The 24,110-nt window shown below is 45.5% G+C and overlaps 1 protein-coding gene and 1 pseudogene across 1 annotated transcript in view; one reads left to right on the top strand and one right to left on the bottom strand.

Annotated features, from left to right (window-relative positions):
- LOC144934746 (filamin-C-like) overlaps window positions 1–24,110 on the bottom strand; it is a 181,065-nt gene that overhangs the window by 112,507 nt on the left and 44,448 nt on the right. The window lies entirely within an intron of this gene.
- LOC144934911 (U6 spliceosomal RNA) lies at window positions 5,724–5,807 on the top strand (annotated as a pseudogene).

Here is a 24,110-nt window from a genome sequence, read left to right on the forward strand (position 1 = left end):
ACGCCCACGGGAGAGGATTTCACAACATCTCTGTGTGATCCACCAGCCCTGGCCGCCACCACAGTGCCGGATGAAGAGGCGTGCGTAGCCACCGCCGCTATCAGTCGCTATCAATTGATCCGATTAGCATTTTCCTTAACGAAACGCGTGAAATATCCTTCAATTCATGCATCGTTTTACAGCAGAATTGTGATTGGATACAATGCGTTAAGTGGCGTATTTTGACGTTCAGCATATTTGCTGCATTCTGCATTTCTTTATTCATGTAATTTATTCAGGTAGAATGCTGCTTTTTGGCAGCAGAAACATTTTTTGCATCCTGTTGATTTTTCACCTTTTGTTAAAATAAATGGCGCCTACTTTAATACAAGTCAAAACGTATAATCAAAATAGTTAATTACCTGCATGCGTCACACATACATGCGACCGAGGAGCTGAGTTCTTAGAGCACATTGCCTGTAATTGGTGTCAACTCAGCCCTTCAAACCCTCTGGGGTCAATAATTCGAATGCCACTTTGTAAAACAAACTCACCAGTCGTTGTCCTTTGGGTAACCACATCCCTACGACAGGAATGTGGAATTGCCACCGCTGCACTGGCTTAGGGCTGTAACGAGCAAACGAACATTGACCCACATGTGCAGAGTTATCACTTCTAAAAAAAAGTCTACAACAGTAGACTTTCAAAGTTGCTCTTCATTCGCCACGTGTGTATATACAAGGGCTGTTTTCTTGGAATGTATCTTACTTGATACAGCTATCGTGCTGTGACGGTTCCACCTGAAGACGGAAGCTTGTGTTGCCTTCGAAACGTCGTGATTTTTATTTTTATTTTTATTTTATTTTACTTTTATTAATTTAATTTTTTACCTACGTGACTTCACCGAAAAAACCCAAGAACATTGTATCAGTGTCGAGCGAACATCCACTGTCGATATTGGTAGCCAAGAAATACAGGGTTACCCAGTGGCGATTCTTCACACCATTATCTCCCATAACCCGGCCTCTCACAGAAGCCCAGTGTGAGCAGAGTGTGACGTTGTACGAGGGGAATGTTAAGCTGGTGCTCTTGGTAAAGACCCCATGGCACAATTTGCGAGGAAAAGCACAAGTGTTCCCAACCAAGGCCAGATTTACACTCAAGCACGGCGAGAAGTAATCGCCTCCTCGTTTGCTTACACTGGATACTATAAGTCTCACTGAGAATCTCTACACAAAGAGCTGTATTTGCATGGCTTTATTCAATTCATAGTTGATAAACAAAAGCCTCTTCTATGGGACCTTTTTGCTAGTATCCAAAATGATTAAAATAAGAACACCAAATAGATACATTTGTGTGCAGACTTTATGCTTAGCAAAAGGTGTCTATTTGGTGGTTGAACATCTGAACACCTGTTTCATTGCCAGAAAGGGTAAAACCCTATTCTTAAAAGCCTCTTCGTTACGTAATGTTTCACTCACGCCATCGTTTGAACTGTCGTATTTCGACAGCTTTCGCGTTAGCAGGGCGAGTCTATTCAAAAGCACTCTTGACGCTTCAAACTCTGATTCCAAGCGAAACTAAGAATAAACGAATAATCACACTCCTCTATATTTATAGTCAACTCTTGCTTTATGAGGAAATAACCCCGAGTGAGAATCGGTTGTAGTGCTTTTGGAACACTGCAATTTTAGCATGAAAAGCAGAAGTTTTCAATCATTACGCATCATCTGCTATAACATATGAATCGGTGACATGGACAATGAAAAATACATTGGAACAAAAGCTGGAAGGTGATCAAAGAAGCATAGGGAGATGCATGCTGGGAATTACAATGGACGATGGTAAGGTTAGCATGGATCAGAAATTAAATGTAAATTGAAGGGATCGTATTGACTGATCCATCATTGTTTTTTTGGGTTAGGTTTTGTAAAAATTGAGTCGTAAAGCCTCCTCCACCCGACACAGCCAATTAATAAAAGTGTCACGTGAATAATCAAAAGTGCCGAATGGGTAGGACGTTTTGCTAGAAATTACATCCAGCATCATCAGGTTAACAGCTCATATTATAACACATTCCTTACGCGACCTCACCCAAAACCCAAATTATTAATCATAATATTGGTCATGAAAGCCTACATGTAAAATCATATTGACAATTACTGAAAGTGTTTGACGCAGATATGTTGAACTTCTTTCGCACCGTACGTAATCGTAGGTGCGGGATTATAATCGCACTGTGATTATATTGGAATCACAGTATAAGTCAAGTAGTCTTTGGGTATCACGACATCTGTATCAGGGAAGTAGATGTCCCATTGGTCGAGGCTCGAGTAGGAGCCAAAGGAAAGGAGGGAACAGGCTCGAGAGAATGACCATCGCAGAGGGAGAGTGGTGACACCATTTCATGTGCAGGAGCGAGATGACTCATGGCATCGCATGACCTCGAGGACGATTTAAGGAAGCCTTGAAACCAGTCGCGGGTGTATTAACGACAATGTTTGTATGTATGTTGAACTTATTTTGCACTATACGTAGCCATCGGAGGTGCAGGGAAATAGTAATGGAAACGATGGTGATGATGAAAATGCCTTTTATAACTATGTAGATGCATTGAAAGAGGGACAACACAGAATGTATGAAAGAGTAACAATGTTTCCAAGTTTAAATGGTTGTGAGGAAGCGGTTATGTTCTTTTATATCTCCTGAGCCAGTAATGTAAATTCCACATTGCCATGGCTGGGACGAGTTACTTGACTGATGGGATAATGGGCCAATAAATGGCACGGCTCATGGGCATTATGGGTCATTAATTTCAGGGAACGATGCCAATAGGAATTTGCCACCATACGGCCAAAACCCAAGGGCTCACGTTGCACAGGAGTGTGTGGTTAAAGTTATACGACAAGAGATACGGTTTCCAGAGGTTAGCGTGCAAAATGCAGATGTTGGTTTAGCGCGTTCCCAGTACACTCGTCATATATTTCAAACGACAATCGAGAGTTTAATTCATGATTAGTGGAATATATATATTTTAAAGATGTTTACGATTCAGTAGTGGCCAAACTGTAAATGCACCCTGCTGGTTCGGTACAACGAGCATGAACGTGTAGTACATTTGATACCATTACAGAGGTTTTCAAGAATTCCCGAGAAAATAGGAATCTAGCCTTCACATAAATATAAAGTTCCAAATGGAGAATAAAAACATAATGTGGTATTAACATTTCTAATAAAGTCGCGTCCCCTATAACTTCAAGTGCTGTTTAAAGCCAGCACACACGAACGTGTAATAGAGTCCGTATGCTAACCGTTCTCTCAAGCAATATTTATGGCAGCAAAGGAGCTGCCTCGGTGAGGTAGGGGGCTCATAATGATCATGTTGAAGAACCGATCCAATGCTTGCAGAGAGCTGCCCAAGTTCCAATCCAGGCAGCACTTCGAGTTGCTCAAGTCGAGCGAGTTCATGGGGGTCAGCTCTGCCACAAATGACTGCACGCAAAAATATACATTTTGAGTATTCATACGATTGAGATTAGGTCAATTCTAAGGACTAAAATACAATAATGATCATAATACTCTTTGGTTCTTTCGGTAAAGTCACGTAGGTGAACTAATAAAAATAAAAATAAGAATAAAAAAAATAGAAATAACGAAAAAAAGATTTTTTCACCTACTTGACTTTACCGAAAGAATCAAACAGTATGGATCCTTGGAGTCACGAAAACTTCAAATCTAGAATAATTATAATGGCTATAAGTGCATGCCTGCAATAGCTGTCGTATACCACTGCTTGTGGAAGGGCCTCCACTAGGAGAGATAGAGATGTAGTACGGGGTCTACACTTCAACACTGGCCAGGCATCTTCGAAGAGGTGAGAACATCTTCTTGGTTCTTTCGGTAAAGTCACGTAGAAGGGAAGTAATAAAATAATACAAATAAAACATAATAAAATGATTTTCACGACGTTTCGGCTACAACGCAAGCAGCCGTCTTCACCTAAGGACGGCTGCTTGCGTTGTAGCCGAAACGTCGTGAGAATTATTTTATTATGTTTTATTTTTATTATTTTATTATTTCCCTTCTACGTGACTTTACCGAAAGAACCAAAAAGATGAATCCCTGCAGTCACGAAAGCTTTAAATCGAAAGAGGTGAGAATACTTACACTTCACCCTACCACACAGACGCTGCCGATCAACTAACTGTGGTGTACCCATTTATATCATTGAGTGGACAGAGGCGGAAAAGTGGGGTGGGGGGGAATTGAGAAACTTGCAAAATATTTCAACTATTGTGCTGGGAGTTCTAACCTCACGACCTCTAGATTGCAAGTCCAGTGTGCTAGCCATTACGATGTTGGATAAATAACGTTGTGGACTGCTCGTTACACAGTGACAGAACGTGTCTGAGAGGATGACCAAATGAGATACGCTCATGAGATCAAAGTCTATCTAGTGAAGGCCTGCTGATGTGACTTCAGAAGTGGTACTGTGGCACGTGATGCTCTGTTGGTAGCAGAAGTCTTTGCCTTTAGTTTACTCAACTAATACCCTGACTCCTGCAGCAACACATTTGGACAAATTTGGTGATAAAAGATGACACCCCCTCACAGAGGAATACAATTGCTCACACGGGGGCACTGCGGATGTATCAAACGAGAGTGTGGCTGTACATCATGGCACCTCTCACAGAGTCTGAAGGCTCCGTCTGGCAAGGAGCGTTTGGAATGAGCCGGCGTTAAGCCTAAGGCAGGCTGCCATCCAGAGCCAGAAAAAAAACATCTTGGAAATAACGCGACTCGTGCAACGCAAGTACCAGCAGCGTCTCGTGATCCATCATGCGGTTTTTTTTCCCTTCAAATTCCTCCAAGCAGGTCTGATGCTTGGTGCATAAAACACAAGGGCTCGGCCATTAACGCTATCAGCTGCACTTGGCATCTGATATGTGGAAAAACACGTGGCTCATGCTTAAAGTCTCATTAAAACAAAACTAAAAACTGGCAGGGTTCTTTTGAATTTAATTTAAAACACCTTTTTAACCTCGCTCGCCCCGCCCCCCTAACCCCGGCACCCTGCAAGTTCCACCACAATGGTCACGATTGAATGTTTCACAACTTGCAGAATATTTCGTTTTAGCCACTGTATTCCACATGCTGGCCTGGCAAAGTCATCGCAACCGAACACAGCCACAAAGACATCAAGTCGTCAAACTGTGTACACAGTTTGAATATTCAATTTCAATTCCTGACACGAGGGTACATTGTGATAGACAGACGGATAAGGAACAATGTGGCAGAAGACATTCAGGCATACTGTCATGAAGGGCCATGGCAGAGGACTGCTTGACACAACGCGGAGACATATCCAGTGTAGATAACTGTGCCGATTGATAAATGACCGAGAGATGAAGCGCCTTCGCTTTGAAGCTGCCCCTGGTTTCACCATGGATGCCAGATGGTGGCATCAGCCACGGTGCCCCCCCATCTCTCAGTCCAGTTTCGCAGAGACGAAGACGAGTGAAAGGAGGCTTGGCTCTGCGGTCCAGCCAGACCGAACCATCTCAAGACAAAGCGATGGAGTTGTTTTTTAAAATTTATTGTTATCGAAGTGAACTTTGGGAAACCTCCTGGTCTTTACTTAACACCAATTACTCGTAAAATAAACGCAATCGGTCACACGCATCTCGGGCCAGAGGGCTCGGTACCCGCCTGCGGGCAACATCTCTCCCCTCTCTCTCCCACCTGCTTGCTCCGGCAGTACATATACTAAAATTGGAACGATACAGAGAAGATTAGCATGGCCCCTGCGCAAGGATGACACGCAAATTCTCCCACCTGCTCCTCGTGGGCTCGCTGGAAGCTGCGGCTCGCGAACGCCAAACGCGCTCGCCACGGGGCTGGATGGGGAGGATATTGACCGGCACGAGCGTTAGGCGACTCGCGCGGGGGTGGAGGGGTGGGGGGTGTCCTTCACTCTCGCGGGACCCTCCCCGGGTTGTTCCCCGGGGCCACTCCGTGTCCCGTGTCGACGACGTTTCACCTCGCCAGCGCGAGGCTGAGCCAGGCGCGAGGCTGAGCCGTGGTGTCAAGTGACGGCTCCGTGTGTCGGCGCCAGACGCGCAGGCCTCCTCGTGAATTACAACTCCCGCTGCACGCGTGCGTGCGCGTGCGTGCGTGCGTATGGGTGTGTGTGTATGGGTGTGTGTATGGGTGTGTACGCGCGTGTGTGTGTGTATGGGTGTGTACGCGCGTGTGTGTGTGTATGGGTGTGTACGCGCGTGTGTGTGTGGGTGTGTACGTGTGTATGGGTGTGTGTGTGTGTGCATGGGTGTGTACGTGTGTGTGTATGGGTGTGTACGCGCGTGTGTGTGTGTGGGTGTGTATGGGTTTGTGTGTGTATGGGTGTGTACGCGTGTGTGTGTGTGTGGGTGTGTACGTGTGTATGGGGGTGTGTGTGTGTGTGGGTGTGTACGTGTGTGTGTGTATGGGTGTGTACGCGCGTGTGTGTGTACGTGTGTATGGGTGTGTGTGTGTATGGGTGTGTACGCGTGTGTGTGTGTGTGGGTGTGTACGTGTGTATGGGGGTGTGTGTGTGTGTGGGTGTGTACGTGTGTATGGGGGTGTGTGTGTGTGTGGGTGTGTACGTGTGTGTGTGTATGGGTGTGTACGCGCGTGTGTGTGTACGTGTGTATGGGTTTGTGTGTGTATGGGTGTGTACGCGTGTGTGTGTGTGTGGGTGTGTACGTGTGTATGGGGGTGTGTGTGTGTGGGTGTGTACGTGTGTGTGTGTATGGGTGTGTACGCGCGTGTATGGGTGTATACGTGTGTGTGTGCATGTGTGTGTACACGTGTGTGTGTGTATGGGTGTGTACACGTGTGTGTGTGCATGGGTGTGTACGCGTGTGTGTGTATGGGTGTGTGGGGAGCGGTGGTCTACCGGTTAGCGCGCTGCGCTACGAACCCGGCGAGTCGAGTTCAATTCTCGCAAACGGCCAACACCGGGGACGATCATCTGAACCGGTCCTGGGCCTCCCCTAGGTCGACTCGGCCTCAAATGAGTACCTGGTGCGGTGTGTAAACATCGCCACTGGGGAGACAAAGGTGGTCGGGCGTGGTGCTGGCCACCCACCCCCCCGTGTAACGTACCGGCCTCTAATAGGTGCTCGCTAACAGCACTTGCCCTAGCAGCCTATTTAAGGCTATATGGGGAATCTGTGTCTTTGTAGGTGCACGCGTGGGAGAGGTGGCGTAGTGGTTAGCGCACTGCGCTGCGAACCCGGTGACATCAGTGGCGAATATCTTAACGGATCGTGGGCAGCCCCTAGGTCGACTCAGCCTTAAGTGCTGTGATGTGAGTACCCGGTGCGGTGTTCAAAGTCAAATTTTAAAAAGAACCCCGCAGGACTGGTCACGCGATTTTAGACGATTTTTGACCCCCCCCCCCTCGTCACACGACGTCACAAAAAGTCAGCCCCCCCTCAAATATGACGTCACAAAGCTTTGTCCCCCCCCCCAAAAATAAAACATGCTTCAAATCGCTTTAAACTATCGTCATTTAATGTGGCGCTGCACTCTGATGTTGTAGGAGAAAACATTTATCAAAAATTTCGATTTAAAGCTTTCGTGACTGCAGGGATTCATCTTCTTGGTTCTTTCGGTAAAGTCACGTAGAAGGGAAGTAATAAAATAAAACAATAAAATACAATTCTCACGACGTTTCGGCCACAACACAAGCAGCCGTCCTCAGGTGAAGAACAGAAAGACAGCGTCTTTCCAACAGACATTTCCCTTCTACGTGACTTTACCGAAAGAACCAAGAAGATTTATCAAAAGTCTATTTAATGAAGTAGAACGTGTTGTCTATATTTATTTAAGTTGCGCATTTTGATGTAACGTCACATTTCTCTCCCCCCCCTCGTCACACATCGTCACAAAAGTCTGACCCCCCCCCCTATAGGTGCGTGACGTCATTTATGGACGGCCCCGATGTACACGTCGCTAGGCTGGCTACGAACGAGCCGAGCACTAACATCGCCGCAATGTATTTTTGGTTTGGATGCTGAATCCATCAAACGCGATGCAATTGTAGAGTTATTTTTTTTCTCGGACGCGTAAAGCGGTCTATTTTTCACGCGCTCATCCCACCCCGACCGCTTAAGTGTGACGGGAGGATCAGAGGCCTGGCTCCCTGCTCCGACACGGTTCATTAGACCTCTGAGATGCCCTGCCTTTTCCAGAGACACACATTTGTCGGGTTGAATAGAAAACGAAGGGTGTGGTTTTTTTTCATGTTTCCAAAGCCGCCAGCAGTTGCGTTTAGACATCGGCTACAAGTTTATATCGGCGCTGGGAGACGCGTCCTTATAGGGAGCACGAAGTCAGGAATGGAAACGTATACACTCGCGTACTCAAACACGTAGTACACACACACACACACACCGATGCCAATTACAATAAAAAATATTGTCAAATTACTCAATTGGAATATACATAGCAATTATCTCTCACTCAACCAAAAAAAACCCTTGGCAGGACAAAAAGAGTCAAGAGACTCAGTGAAACGATCCCAGGTAAACAAGCATACAGTATACCTAACACAAATTAGAAAAAAAAATATGCGCATACCTAAGAAACAAAAAGATAATAAACAATAAGACTAATAGCAGTGCAATTTATTTACCCAGAAGAGCCTCGATACATTCCAAGACTCCTTTTAAAGAGGGCCCCCTCCGTTGGAATGTTTGGCCAATCCCATGGATTAAACGTGTGGTCACGTCCGAAGAAGTCATCCGAGTGCGTGGAGTGAAACCAGCAGGAGCAACGGGTCCACATGCAATTCTCCACACAGATAGACTCAAGAATCCGCAACTGCCCTCTCCTGCTCAAATCCCAGGTTAGCAATGTACCTATTTGGGGCTGGAATGGCAAACAATGGGGGTCTTGATAATTGGTTTCTTACCCTTCCATCTGGCAACAAAACTGACACCTTTTTTACAAGGAGTCATGTTTGCATAGACCACAATACCTGCAGTCATAATGTAAACAAAAAACATAACTCTGATAATGTGCACTGTCCTTGAAGTTGATTGGTCCACACCCGAGACAGCTTTCCTTAGAGCCTAGTCTCACATGGGTTGGACCAGATGACGCCAAAAGGCGTGCATTATGACTGCAGGTATTGCGTCTATGCAAACATGACTCCTTGTAAAAAAAGGTGTCAGTTTTGTTGCCAGATGGGAAGGTAAAAAACCAATTATCATATTTTTTACTGGCAAATGAGGTTTCAATGGTGTAAATGGGGGTCTTGTTGCCAGCGTCGTAACCACGGTGCCTTTGTATCCCTCGTGTTTATTCACAACCTGTTGGCGAGCACCTACTGTGTTCATAGGCGATCACACACACAAATAACACAACCTAAGCGATTCAGGGTGCTTTCATAGAATATTTAATATTAAAAATAATGTATGCATATTACAAAACTCACTTCGCACCAATCTAACAATGTGCAAAATATATACTTTGATTTAAATCATTTCTGGGGGCGTGGTGTGGGTAACACATTTAATTGGAGTGTGGTTCAGATGAGTCTCACGTTCTCTATTAGTCTGCAGCTAAATGAATAAGGAGTAATACGCTACGGTCAAATGGGCGATTTAAATTAAAACCGTGTGCTTAAATTGTGAGCACATTGCGCGGGTGTTAGTCTACGCCAGCGAGTTTCCACTGCGTTCGCTTCAGCGATGGGGGGGAAAACAATGCAGCGAGCCTGCAAGACATTGCCATACACGATCACAGATTCCCAGTCGAGCTTCTTAGACTGTTGGGGCTAGTGCGAGTGAGCGCTTCTTAAGGCTGGCATGGCACATTGGGGGGTGGTGGGGCCTAAACCACACCTGCCTGTCTGTCCACTGAAGATGTTTCCACACCGCACTAGGTACTCACTTGAAGGATGATTTCACCTCGGGGAGCCCCAGAACTGGTACAAATATCACTCGCCACTGATGTTAGTCTTGGCCAGGAATCAAACTCAAATCATTCTTGCCCGATGAAGCTGTTTGTAATTATCAGCGAAACGTCGTACTCAAATTTAAAATGCTGTTGATTCTCTCTTCAGCACACCGGTGGGCTAAAGAAGTGAATTATTTTGTCGTTTGAAAAACGTGACACATTTTTTACTGTTTGGCCGTGTCGGGTGGTGGAGGGTTACGACACATTTATAAATAACGCGATCTGACCCAAAAACCTATATTATGATCAAATCACTGGGTTGATAGCAGCACGATAACCACTGCACCACGCCTCTCCACATACGCGCACAAATATACCGAGTAACTGTCAAATCATATCCTGGTGTCATCAGCAATGTGCAGCTGTATCCACAAAAGTTGCATTGACATGTGCGCATTGCGAGTTGTATTCACCCATGCGGTGGGCGCCAGAGGTTTTGCACGGGAAATAAAACACCAGATGCAGTCCGTATGACACGACACGATTTCTCACGCGCGCAAACACACGCATATCCCACGTTTGGTTGAATAGGCTCACAGGTTGAGAACTGAGGAGTTGGTGAGCACCTATTTAGGCCCGAAAGGCACACGGTGGGGTGGGTGTCGCCAGGACCATACCCAGCCACCTTTGTCTTCCAAGTGCCGATGTTTACACATCACACCAGGTACTCATTTAAGGCTGCGTCGACCTAGGGGGAGCTTACAACAGGTTCAGATACCACTTTCCATCAATGTTATCCATTGCCAGGAATCGAACCTGGGTTAGTAGGCGTGAGCTTTTCACTGCACCACCACTCACCACAGTGATCCCCCCACCGAGCTTTAACGCACTGTTAGGGCAAGTGCTGTTAGCAAGCTCATATTAAACCTGGCATTGCACACAAAGAGCAGCGTGTGGCCAGCACAACTCCCAGCTGCCTTTGTCTCCCCAATGGCGATGTTCACACACAACAGCAGACACCGATGTAATGCATAGACAACGTAGAGAAGATCCAGCATTGGCTCAGATAACACTCGCCGCTGATGTTCGTCATGGCTCATAGCCGAGTGAACAAACCACTGCGCCACTGTTCTCCAAACAGAAGACAAACTCACCCCCCCCATACAGCCTTTAACAGATTGTTGGGGCGAAGGCTGTTAGCAAGCACCTATGAAGGCCAATACAACATACGAGTAGAGGTGTGGACAGTACCATGCCCGGTCGCCTTTGTTGCCCCAAAGCTGATCTTTACACACAGCACCTGCTATTAATTTAAGGCTGTGTCGACCTAGGGGATGCCCAGAACCGGTTTAGATATTATCCACTGTTGGCCATGAGCGGGAATTGAACTCGGATCGTCAGGTTTGTAGTGCAGTGCGATGACCACTACATTACCGCTCACAAAGACAAAGATCCCCCATGTAGCCTTTAACAGACCGTTAGGGCAGGTACTGCTAGCGAACACCTATGAAGGCCAGCACGGTACATGAAGTGGTGTTGCCAGCACCACTTCCAACCACCTTTGTCTCCCCAGTGGCGATGCTGACACACCACACCAGGTACTAATTTGAGGCTGAGTCGACCTCCACACACACAGACACGCATACAGAACCCATGCATACATGCACACGATCATTTGAGCACACTTGGCACATGCGCCCATGCACACAATGAACGTTCTGGCTTGCACGTAATTGTGAACATAACGCAATTAGCACAAAGGACCCTTAGGTATTGCTCGTGGCAGAGGAACACTGCTAATGAATGACAATTAAACATTTTAAACAAAAACATTCCATAAAACAGCAAACGCAATTAATCATTTTTGTCGACAACTACCATTATTATGCCACTGCTGGTTGATAGGCTCCGATTGGTGGTTGCCAAAACCCCTGGTCCTAATAATTAGTTACATTTGAGTCTGATTGATCCTTGGCGATCGGACGGGGTCTTCGAGTGAACCAACTTAAACATTGAAGGACGCTCAAGATCTCAATGTGACCTCCTGGCCAGAAATCTAAGAGAAATCAACATGGACGTCGTTACCTTAAAGAAGACGCATGCTGAGGCAAGTTAGAGAACAAGTTATATGATCTTATTGCTGCCATCTACCACCCTAAACACGGCCACCTCGCCACCTTTAGGCAAGGCCTAAATGAGAACTCGACTCTCAAGTCCACAACAAGTGAAGGCACATCGACAATAACCGTCACAGTTGGTCACGTGACAGTCATCAATGTACACAAGCCCTCGAATCAGAATCGGCCATCACCACCTCTGCCAGCAGTCACTCGCCCGGCTATAGACGTGGGGTGACTTCAATCTCCCCACCACACAATGGGACCACTCAAACAATGACGATGGCCGGAGAGAAACTCGGGGAATGGTCGTTGGCACAAGACACCTTGCTTATATAGTAGGACCCTGAACAGTCGGGCGACATTTCACTCTGCCTGATGGAAAAACAACTATAACCCAGACTTATGCTTCGTCTCAAAGGACAATAATGGGAAGCCACTAATTGATTTGAGCACAAAGAGCCAACACAGACCAGCAATCACGCACATTGGTAAACTGATACCCGTTGTAACGTCAAAAACACGGCCACGTTGCAACATTTAGAGGCCAACTGGCCGGGCCATGGAAAATAAACCACAGCTGAATTGAAGGACCTGGAGCCAAAGCCCTGAAAACAATAACAAATTCATAAAAATGTTGACATCTGCCACAAGTTATACGCCACGGTGTCACCATGCTGGATTCTCACCAATATCGGGAAGTACACTGGCAAACGGAGTGGGACAACGAGGACGTTCAGGAAAGACACCTCATTCGAGCACCCACACATCGCACCTTCTGGCTTTGACATTCCTCCTCAAAGACACTGGTGGCAAATTAGAATAGGTTTTACCCTTTCTGGCAAAATAAAATAGGCGCTGAGATGTTCAAACACCAAATCGATACCTTTTGGAAGGAATCAAGTGATGGTGGTTCCACCGGTGGAACCATCAACCGCATGGGAACATCGACAGGCCGCTGCGCACATCTCCTTCATGAGTGGAAAACTAAAGACAAGCCACAGGAGTGGGACTGTGGCCATGCAACCCAAGCTATGGACTATGCAGTGAACTACTATAGTCTGCGCTCCTTCAACGGAGGAGCAAAACTACACAAACTCTCTCCTGAAGCCCTCTCGTGGCTAGAGCAGACCTCAACATTGGCGTTTAGCTCCTGGACACATTGGAATAATCAGAATAGATTTGATTCCTTGCAAAAGGTATATGTTTGGTTTTTGAACATCTTTTTTTTCTAGATTTGAAGCTTTCGTGACTGCAAGGATTCATATTCTTAGGGTTTTTCGGTAAAGTCACGTAGGTAAAACATTAAAATTAATAAAAGTAAAATAAAATAAATTTGAACATCTTAACACCTGCTTTATTAGTTAAACACGTCGGCTTTTGCAACCAATATCATCCATAATAGAGGTAGTTTTGGGTTAGATCACGTAAATATATGAACGTGTCGTTAAACCCGCCACCACCCGACACAGCCAACTAGTAAGGGTTGTCACGTAAACAGAATGTGTCAATTCGTCACTAGTACAGCACACCGGTGTGTTGGAGAGCAAATCCACAGGATTAACGATCTGAGTACGACGTTTCGCCAGTAAGTCCAACTAGCTTCATCAGGCTACAGCCAGATTTGTGGAGAAATCCTCCTGTTTCGTTCCTTAAATAGTGATAGATGTGATGACGTCATTTGTGAGCCCTTCTTGTGCGAAGGGGGGGGGGGTTAATGAAGCCATATGGACTACTGGTGAAACGTCGAACTCAGATTGTAAATGTCGTGGCTTGGCTCTCCAACACACCGATGTGCTCTACTAGTACACTACACTATACACTACACTACTATACACTACACTACTACACACTACAACATACACACTACACTATGCACACTACACTACTACACACTACACTATACACTACACTACACACTAGTGCTGTACTAGTGACGAATTGGCCACGTTCTGTTTACGTGACAACCTTTACTAGTTGGCTGTGTCGGGTGGTGGCGGGTTTAACGACACGTTTATATATTTACGCGATCTAACCCAACAAAAAAACCTCTCTATTATGGATAGCAGTGCCTGTTGTTGTCTGCGTACAGGTAATCCCCATTGATGCATGGTGACCTGTATAGGCATGCATTTAAACATTGTGTTATTTGATTATTCGCTTCCACGCAGCACTAAGCCTGTAGCTATCCGAACAGTTAAAACTAATTATTCATCTCAATTTTGATAGATTATCTAATTAGTATTGGCCAGAAGTAACTAGTTTTGCACAGAACTTCAACATTATTAAAATAAATTGAGTGTCCTTGTTGACATTTGTATTTTGAAGTATTTAATATTTCTTTGCTGTTATTTTAGTCTCGTGCTGATCATTCGTCCTGTCTGCCTTCACTAGTACCAGATATTAGTTTCTGTATTTTATTTACTGTGCCAAATGTGACTCGGATATTTTGTTTTTTCAAAAAGTAACTGATGAACTTGCCAGATTTAGCCAGTGTTGATCCAGTGATAGAAATTCCAGTTCATGAATATCTGAGATGATTAATAGCAATGGGAAGGGGAGTAGAATCATGGAAACAATTTCCTGTATCATATATAAATGGGAAGATAGAAGATAATTGAATGGAAAATAGGAGTAAAGGTATGGAAATGGAATGGAGAAACGGGAGCACGGCGTCAGAGGAGAATCAGAATCTCTATTTATCCTGGAGAAATCCGATCAGCTGTGAAGCTCTTTGTTTTCACAGGTGCCCAGTAGGGGCGGGTCAGAAAGCTACAACAACAAACGGTACAAAACAAAGAAGGATCGGATTGAAAAGTATAGGGGAGAGCGTGCAAGCTTTGGGAGAGACTACATGAGAATCTCTACGCTGCTGCACGGAGCGGAGTTTTGATTTCACAGCGGACGGAGGGGAGGGATTCAAAGTGACGTGATGTATGGGGGGTTGGAGCTGGTGTAGATATAAAAAAAATATCGCGATATCCCGAACCCAGTTTAACAAAATTATAACGTTACCGTGGATAACATTGGTGAGAGTCTGCCTCCTCTCACAACTCCCCCCTTCTCGTGCGTGCTTCTGTTAGCATCCATATTCTTAGGTTTTTTCGGTAAAGTCACGTAGGTAAAACATTTTAATTAATAAAAGTAAAATAAAAGTAAAATAATTATTATATATATATATTTTACTTTTATTAATTATCATTTTTTACCTACGTGACTTTACCGAAAAAAACTAAGAATATGAATCCTTGCAGTCACGAAAGCTTCAAATCTGTTAGGATCGTTCCCATGCTCATTACGCTACTCCTTACTCGCACGCGGCACTCTGCTGTACACAGTCAAGATTGGTCCGCTTCACCTGCCCAGCAACTACTTCATTGTACACTTTATTAAAATGTTTTATACTCAACAACACGAACGTAAAATGTAATTGATGCATCGGGAAAGAAATGCATTATTGCGTAAGAAGAAGAAGAAACAAAAATGCCTCCAATAACAACATCTAGCGACGTTTCTTTAACGTCCACTGATAACAGAACCAATGCCAGCCTGTGTATCCATGCACGGAAATAAGCTGTGCCCTCTCTGCTCCGGGCGTGCCATATTTGCGGCCTGGCGTTCACAACTGCTGGCCCACATGCTTTGGAATGGGATGTTTAAAAAAAATAATCATCATCAATTTGAATGCCTCTTTGATATGGGGAGCGGTCGCCATGGCAAAATCGTACACATTGAAAGTAGACTTTGGCATTATGAAATGTGATGGAAACTCAAGGAAGAATGTAGTTTACTGACATTACATGTGCATGGATTTGTCTGCACGTTGCCCTGTGCTTCATTACACGCCAGGATTGTGAGAGGTGGAGGTCGCTTTGGGGAGGCCTTCATCCAGCAGTGGATTGACCACTGAACCGTTGGCTGATGACGACGATATCACATTTACCATCGATGCGACTGCTTTGCAGAAGAAAAATACATCGTCCAAATTGAGACCAGGCCACTGTGGTTCGCACGCACGCGGCTCATCCAGCAAATCCACTTGTCGGTGGACAATGTTGCGCCTGAGACGCTCACCCTCACGGCGTTGAGGCACCACAGCAAGCAACTCATCCGACCGATCCACGCACAGCTTGACTTTTATCCCCCACACATACAATGGGTGTTCTCCTAGCCACTCCAGAGTCCTCTGAAACAAAACTTCATACTCAGCAATGATTTTTATATTTTTATATGGCTTCAGGAATAATATAGTTGACCAATCAACTATAATCAACTATATGGTTATTATTATTGCTTTGGAGCAATTTGACCCACATACGCATTTTTAACTCTGTATCAAAGGCAGATAGATACTGGACGTCTGTGAAAAAGAGATGTGAAAAATGGTGTGCGAAAAATCGCTCGTCAGATTTCTCCTGTATAGATACATATTCGGATTGTGACAATTCTCCCTCGTAAGTGTACCACTGTGCTGAAGGTACACGCACAGCAAATTAATGTCCCCACACAGTGCTGCATTGACACATTTTCTTGCATTTCATTTTCACATTTCGGTTCACTCCTGTTTTTGATGCACTCAGAATAGTGCATTACGATGCAGTCAACACCTTCAAACAAGAACGCCAGAATTTTCAATATCAATCCTTCAATAAGATATCGATTGCAGAGGAATCAATGCAGAGTTTCCAGCTCGAAATATGGATCTGGAAGTTAAGCAATTCGTGAATAATAAATGCCGTTTCCAAACATCTTCCCGTTCTTAAGCAGAGAACGAGTACACGGTGTATGTGCATGCATTACCGCATCCGAAGCCTATTAAAGGCTTCAATGTGGATTTTGAAAGATCTAAAAACCCCACTCTGCACCTCTCCTATCTCCACTCAGGCCCCAGTGGTGATACAGAGACGAGATCGGTTTAACCAGCGAGACACCTTGCCCGCACCATCACATTTGACGTCGGGTGTTTTTCTTTCCTCAATACCGTTGTTACAAAACACATTGTCCTGCGGAGGGAGCTGGTAGGAACGTTGGGTTGCTCGGTCAATGGCCAGGGTCAACGGCGGCGTGGTGTATTCCGCAAATATGGCCGACTGTGAGGGCGGGCACAAGCCGGCGTGAGTAGGTTAAACGTTGAGTTTTATAAGGGCACCACGGGGTGACCAGCCCCTCCCCACCCAGCCCCACCCTACCCACCCAGCCCCTCCCCACCCTCCCCACCCAGCTCCACCCTCCCCTCCCCACCCAGCCCCACCCTCCCCACCCAGCCCCACCCTCCCCACCCAGCCCCTCTCACCCTTCCCTCCCCAACCAGCCCCTCCCTCTCCACCCAGCCCCTCCCTGCACGACGGACACAATAATCCCGTGGGCTGGTGTAACCAGGAGATTCCTACCAGTATAACGTTTTTGCTACACAAGCAACAACACACTTGTTGAACGTTTCAACAGCAACAACGAATACAACTGATTCTCAGCGAACATGGCGAAAGGAGAGAACACGCGCAAAGGGACCATCCACCATAGGTGGGACAAAGTCATTGTTATGCAAGTCCAAGTCGAGTCGCAAGTCATCAAATTCATGACTTGAGTCTGACTCGAGTCCAAGTCACATGACTCGAGTCCACACCTCTGCCATCCACCGTGGAGATGGAATGATGAGATCTGGTCATGCGAAGCACGAGATACGGTGTCGGCATGGGGAAGCCTTCATCTCGTGAAGGAGCACAAGCCATCATGCAATCTCCGGTCATTCTCACATGGAACAAATACGGTCACCGCATCGTGCGCTTTCAGATGCGCTTCTGCGGCCGTCTGGAACGCTCTTCCTTCCGATGTTAGGAAGCCACTGGATCTATGCACTTTGAAATCTAGACTAAAAATTTATTTTTTTCGAACTGCTTTTGCTGTTTAGTTTTCTGTTCTTCCCCGCACCTCTGACCAGCACGGTCGGCTACGTATGGAGCGAAAGAAGTTCAACATACATACATGAACCATGGGTGGTGATGCTGTTGATGAAAAATGTATTTAACTGCTCCACTAATGTTATTCCAGCATCTGCTCATTCTTCATTATCATGTTCAGCTGCTCTATCCGGTGCAGTTGTTTTCCATTTTTCCACACTGATGCTGATGATGAACTGATCCATAAATAAGCACTCTATTCATATTCATTGTTCGTGTGACAGGATCAAATTAGATCATTGGAGATGTATTTTTGCTAAAAAATGTTTTTTTTTATAATGGGACTTATTTTCCACAAATCATGAATATGGTTATGGAAATCCACATTGCCATTCATTTAACGAAACATGCACTTATATAGTAAGTATAACGCTCTTGTAGCAGTGCCCGTAACGAATGCGATGATCACATTTTATTTATGAGGATACAAAGTGTGGCCTGTAACCGTGCATGATTGGCGGCTCTGGCCGCGCTGAACCACGTTTTTATTTTAGGCCGAATGAACGTGGGGGGAGCCCGGGCTGGATTCATGCACCACTTGTCCCTGGTGGTGCACGTGGCCTGGAAGTGAAACCGGCTTGCCACGAGGCATATCGCTGCCCACGTTTGAGTGCAGGAGAACTCCCTCGTAATGCGCCAGCCTATTCAGTTTCCATCTATTTGGTGACGCGGATGATTAACATTCAGTCCGTATGCTTCTGTGGAAAAGAGACCCACGGAGTACCTGATAGGAGATGTGACATCGTCAGCAAACAGAACGACAAATAATGTAAAATACAGGACAACAATAAATTTCGATTTAAAGCTTTCGTGACTGCAGGGATTCATCTTCTTGGTTCTTTAAATAGACACTCCAAGCCTGGGGCGTGTCATTCAGACACTGTCTTCTCGACAGACCTGTTTCTTCACCTGAGGACGGCTGCTTGCGTTGTGGCCGAAACGTCGTGAGAATTATTTTATAATGTTTTATTTTTATTATTGTATTACTTCCCTTCTACGTGACTTTACCGAACGAACCAAGAAGAGGACAACAATAATTCGAAGAAAAGAATCAGCACGAGCTAGGCGCTTCGACATGCGAAGGTAATGTAGACAACAGAGGTGGGACAAAGTCATTGTTATGCAAGTCCAAGTCGAGTCGCAAGTCATCAAATTCATGACTCGAGTCTGACTCGAGTCCAAGTCACATGACTCGAGTCCACATCTCATAGGTGGGACAAAGTCATTGTTATGCAAGTCCAAGTCGAGTCGCAAGTCATCAAATTCATGACTCGAGTCTGACTCGAGTCCAAGTCACATGACTCGAGTCCACATCTCATAGGTGGGACAAAGTCATTGTTATGCAAGTCCAAGTCGAGTCGCAAGTCATCAAATTCATGACTCGAGTCTGACTCGAGTCCAAGTCACATGACTCGAGTCCACATCTCATAGGTGGGACAAAGTCATTGTTATGCAAGTCCAAGTCGAGTCGCAAGTCATCAAATTCATGACTCGAGTCTGACTCGAGTCCAAGTCACATGACTCGAGTCCACACCTCTGGTAGACAATCAAGGGCAACCCTTTACAGGACACGAGGAACAACAACACAAAGAAATCATACAAAGAAATACCGAGCTAGGCAGAGCATGCTTCAACACACGTGCGAGTCAATGGGTATTTTAAATCAAGAAAGGTTGGTGAGGGGAGCGAATTTATCTAAAAACACGAAGCGAGCTCGTTCGGCACATGATTCCTTTCATTCACAAGAGCCAGTGGGTGCAAGGAAACTCCTGTTATAAGCGGCAAATTCAACGTGTTATCCTGGATTATCCTTGTGTTTTTTTTTAAAGCAGATAAGCGGAGTAAATTCCCACATCACGGATAAGAGGAGTTGCCATGTCATGGTGGCGAGATGTTAACTCCCTCGCCTGGTATGCAGGATGTCGTGGATTCGATCCCGACTCTGGCCCTGACGGCTGTATATTTGTAGCTGGCATGTCCTCTCTCCCTGCGGTCCCGTGGACTTTTCTCCACGTCCTCCGGGTTTTCCCACCACACTTATAAACATTTGTTTAGGAGTATTTGGCTGCTATAAATGTCCACATGATATAAGCCACTTTCGTTGAGCTCTAATTTGTGATAGCCCGGTCGTTTCTAAAAGAGCTATGGAGCTTAGTGGGGCTTTACCTGGTAAAATATAAAACTGTTTCGTTTTCGTTTTTTTTTGTTTAATTACCAATAAACACACGGGTAAACATTTCAGTGGCGTTCTAGATTTGAAGCTTTCGTGACTGCAAGGATTCATACTCTTAGTTCTTTCGGTAAAGTCACGTAGGTAAAAAATGAAATTTAAAATGAATAAAAACAATAAAATCACGACGTTTCGGAGGCAACACAAGCGTCCGTCTTCAGGTGAAACTGTCACAGCAAAAAATCTGTATCAAATGGAGAGAAGTCCTAAGAGGTACGACCTTATATACTGGTTAAGGGGGGAGGAGCCAGGAAGGCTTAATCCTAGCTGGCTTATCTTCATATGCCATCTACATTACATTGGCTCAGTTCTAGCCGCAGTACTGACCATCTCACAACTCCTCCTCTCCCGCGGCCCTTCCTGGCTCCTCCCCCCTTAACCAGTATATAAGGTCGTACCTCTTAGGACTTCTCTCCACTTGATACAGATTTTTTGCTGTGATAGTTTCACCTGAAGACGGAAGCTTGTTTTGCCTCCGAAACGTCGTGATTTTATTGTTTTTATTTTTTATTAATTTTAATTTCATTTTTTACCTACGAGACTTTACCGAAAGATCTAAGAGTATATTTCAGTGGCGTCTCAGATCGCAACCTCCAATCGCTGACACGGACAGCAGCTTCTGATCGCCGCGTTCATGGGCACACTCGAGCCTCAGAGGCCTTGCGCGATGCAGCGAGATGAATGAGACTCGTCACATGTTTAGAATCCCTGCACGGACACAGATGCACGGTCCTCTTCGACGCGTGGAGGTGAACCTAAACGCCTCTTCCGTGCTGCGCCCGCAGGCAAGTGAATTCTCCACCAGCAATATCATCATCATCAGCGGCGTGTCCAGGGGCTTGCTGAGAATAATAATAAAAATCATGATTACATTTATAGGATCATTAAATGCGTTGGCGACATTACATCTCACCACAAACATTCAAACTCCTAGTGGCAGCTGTCCCGGTGCGGCACAAATTGACTCAACACCGGGCCTGCAATCATCTGCCAGTAGGGGCCAATGTTTGATTTGTGTTTCCCCGAAATGAGTAGTCTGCGATGTAATACTTAAGGTTGGACTGGAGTAGGTGGAACTTGACCGTTAGTCACAGTCATAGGAATATGTATACTGGATGTGGTGGTGCGCCAGGTGCAGACATATGTTGTGGTTCGCGTAACCGGACAGACGCAGCTGAAATTGCGCCGCGAGTGCATCAATAAAACATCCGTGGATGACAACGCAGAATAGAGGAGCGGTAATCACAACACTCCACTGTAAGAATACATGCACTTGGTGCGCAATGCATATGTATTAATTTCACACATACACACATTGCAAAGTCGTGTTATTTAGACGGATGGAAGGAGCATGAGATGGCCTTAATTTTTTATTTACGAGTGTTTTGAGAAAGCTGATTATTCATAATGTTGTATGATGGTGGTGGTCTTCACCTACCTTGTTTAACATTACGAGACTTCGAACAAGAGAACAATGATTCCATTTCATACGAGTGAAACCGATCAACATCTGGGCCGTCACTGTTTAACATTTTGGTTTTGAGGGTTTTGGTTATTTCCAAACATCAAAATGAATATATTTGTGCCAAATTCCATCTTTCTCTCCCTTCTCGAACATCACGAGAATGCACATCAGTCATTCTGTCAAGTTTGTCCACATGTATTAAATTAGAAACACATTTAAGCCTCCGGACAGAATAAATCCAGAAAATACACATTTTTGCCATTTAAATTTGGGCAACAAAGCAGTAAATAAAATACTAAATGTGCTCTACAGATGGGATATGGTTTGATGTGCAGTGTCTGCATCCTATATGGTCAAAGCTACCATCTCAATGGTGAATTCATCATTGCACAGAACAAGACGCAACGTGTTAGCGAGCGCCTATTAAGGTAAGCGACACTCACAAGGGGTGGGTGTGGCAAGCACAATGCTTGGTTGCCTTTGTATCCCAAGTGTCAATATTGACGCACTTTTGCGAATACTCATTTGAGGCCGAGTTAACCTTTCGCAAGGCCCATGTTTCACGAAACAATTGCCACAAACACACGTGCCAAATTACACGCGCAATTTCCTTTAACGTGTACAATGACACGTTTCATTCCAGTGGACTAAACGTTCAATGCTTTATTATTAAAGTGGAACTCTGTTGTCATAAAATTTCCATGAAACGAGAGAAACTTCAACCAAATGGGAAGCCCATTCTCTTTGTATAATACAGTGTTGCTCTGATAATTCTAGATTTGAAGTTTTTGTGACTGCAAGGATTCATACTCTTTGTTGCTTTTCGGTAAAGTCGCGTAGGTAAAAATTTTAAATAAATAAAATCACGACGTTTCGGGCGCAACACAAGCGTCCTTCTTCAGGACGCGGTGTGCTTTCGCTAAGTTGTCCCCCACCTGAAGAAGGACGCTTGTGTTGCGCCCGAAACGTCGTGATTTAATTTATTTGAATTTTTTTACCGACGTGACTTTACCGAAAAAACCAAAGAAGTAGCGTTGCTCTGCTTCTACCAGAGCAGCTGCAGCGCACCCTGAAGATCCATGAGATTGGGCGAATTATTGCTCCGACGAAATTGCTTATTACAAAGTTGGACCGCACGTGTGCCTGCTTGCAAACTACGCATTAATGTTTTCCTTGCGCTGACATTTCAAAACTTCAGGGCCACCCACCGAACGGAGAGGCGGTCATTTTGAGATGAAAGTCGCTGTGAATTATTGAACGTATCAGATATCGCGTGTTTGGAGGACGCATTAAATTGTGCTCAGTTTTTCAAGTTCTCCCTCCCCCCTCTCTCCGTCATTCCACTCTTCTCTTGTCCTCTTTTCTGCAAGCTCAGCTCTCCTTGTGCTTGCTCGCCGCATCACTTATTCATTCTCCCTATTGTATACTCGAGGCACCTATTAGCCCACAAAGCACTTCTGTGTGTGCTGTGTTCTCCCGAAGATCAGTGCTTGTTTTAATCCACGTGTCCTCAAAGCGCACCTTCCCTGCCAGGGGACACGGCGGCGACATCACCGACGCTTCGTGCCCAACGGCCGCAGCTGTATCAAGTAGCAAATGACTACAGGATAAATAATGAACGGGTCACCCTGGACAGAGGTGAGTATACTGGACAGTGTAATTGTATTCGCAAATCGGCAGATTGTGTGCGATGGGCTTAAAGTGCGGGCACTGGCACAACTTCCAAGGACGTGGGGCCAGCTTGGGAAGAATTGGCCAAGTGCCATCTCGAAAGGGCTGCGGTGTGGAGCTCCCTCAAGTCGAGGCCCTTCCGCCACCATCGGAGTGGGCCAGCAATCGGCGGGGTCGCGCCTTTGCTCACAGCTCGCGATGTGCGAGGAGCGAGCAGCCGAAATCTTCAGCGACGTCACGACGATGAATGAATTCCTCGCTCCGATGACGACGCGTTGAGCTGTCGCCTCAATCCACTTGTGTGTTTTTTTAATAAACGACCCCAAAAAAAGGATTTAAAAAGTCGGAAAAGCGCACACACGCACGTGCCGATGTCAAATGTGGACTTAAGCAAAGCCGGTCGCCTAAACAGTTTCACCCCTGTGCGTCTTCCTCCCGTTTTTTTGTTTCCATCACTTGAAAAATCCCGCTTGTATTTGTGTCAACCACAAGAAAATGAACGGGGTGGGGGGCTCTTGGCTTGTGTCCCGTGAACCTCCGCAGCGCCACAAGGCATCCATCACCCAAGGAGCCGGACGCGACTTGTAAACCCAATTGGCTAAAATCGCCACGAAATTACTGCCCTTGACGCGCCCACTTCTAACTCTGCACAGAGACGTCGGGCACGGTTGCTTGCAAAAAGTGAACCCGCAATTTTTCGATTTAAAGCTTTCGTGACTGCAGGGATACATCTTATTGGTTCT

This window comes from Lampetra fluviatilis, chromosome 11 (assembly GCF_964198595.1).
Source record: "Lampetra fluviatilis chromosome 11, kcLamFluv1.1, whole genome shotgun sequence".
In the NCBI taxonomy this organism is placed as follows: Eukaryota; Metazoa; Chordata; class Hyperoartia; order Petromyzontiformes; family Petromyzontidae; genus Lampetra; species Lampetra fluviatilis.